The following is a 1,416-nucleotide window of genomic DNA, read 5'->3' as shown; positions in this document are numbered from 1 at the left end:
TCTCCTCTCTTCTTCTCTCTCTCTCTCTCTCTCTCTCTCTCTCTCTCTCTCTCTCTGTCAGAATGCTGCTTTTGAGGCACCAAAGTCAATTCCCTCGTCTCAAAAACGTATTATTAGACACACTAGGACGCATCTAAAGCTTTGACTTTAATTTTGGGTCCTTAATTAAACCTCAATTAATTTATTAAAGGTTTTTAATAAAGATTAGAGACTTGGGCACCACCCCCCCTCCATCCCTCAATCCCCCACCTATGTTTAATTATTTGAGCCCCTTCTCTCTTACTACAAAGACAAAGCTGCCCCTACCTACTCACTCTTCCTATAGATATAATAATGGATTTTGTTGCCTTTTTTATTGTTCTTGTTAACTTAAAAAAGAACACATGTTTAAGATTTAGGGCTTCTGATTTTTCCACTCTTGCACCTTTTAGATGAATCCTCCCCCCCCCCCCTACCCAAAAAAAAAAAAAAGAAAAAAGAAAAAATCTCAATTGAATTCAACCTTATGATAATAATGGAAATGTAGCTTTTGGAAGTACTTACCCTAATTTAATTAAACACACACAACGTTTTTGTATAATTGTAGTAAATTAATTAATTAGGTAATCATGTAACAATTTTTTCAGATGCCATTACTACAGTGATCAGGGATGTAATCTAATTTGATAACTTCGCAATTTTTAATATTCGTAGATTTTATAGTTACATTTTATTTATAAAAATATTGAAAATTTATATCTTCTAGGTAAATCTAGAAAATTAAGTACTGTAGACATGCAGTCGTAAATCAAATTTATTGCAACGGGGTCTTACTCGAAAGCAAGTGTAAGTTAATATATGTCAAAGTAGTAGATAAATTTTACATCAAAATGCCCTTCCTTTGATTCTTTTCTTTCCTTCTCCGATGTATAAACTAGCAACTTTTATTTAATGAAACATCAATAAATATATTTTGCTCAACCAAGTGAATATATTTCATTAACGAGGAGATTTTTACAAGAAAAGAGAACCTTTAATAATGAAGCATTTCTCTTTGAAAAAGGTTGAATTTAGGGGGCATCCCAAATTCTTATAAGTAGAACAAATTAATAATAATAACTAATCGGGTGCAACTGGTATTTCAGAGTTAAGAAAAAGCAAATAAAAGAAATTGGAACTGGCATCATCTTTCATCACCCCTCAATGGAACATGAGCCATGTAGGAAATCCAACAACAAGAGAAAAGAGCCCCCTAGGGATCAGACCTTGAAATTGTCAACTAGAAGACCTCATTCCTCTCCTTGATCCACGCCTTGTTAATTAAATTTTCTTTTTTCCTTTTTTTTTTTAACAATCTTAGCACCGTTCATGTTAACTTGGAATACTAAACTTACCCAAAGTCATCATCTATTTTATTTTAAAAATCCATGCATATTA

This window comes from Theobroma cacao, chromosome 2, assembly GCF_000208745.1.
Source record: "Theobroma cacao cultivar B97-61/B2 chromosome 2, Criollo_cocoa_genome_V2, whole genome shotgun sequence".
NCBI classification, from domain to species: Eukaryota; Viridiplantae; Streptophyta; class Magnoliopsida; order Malvales; family Malvaceae; genus Theobroma; species Theobroma cacao.
This window is presented reverse-complemented; position numbering follows the sequence as displayed.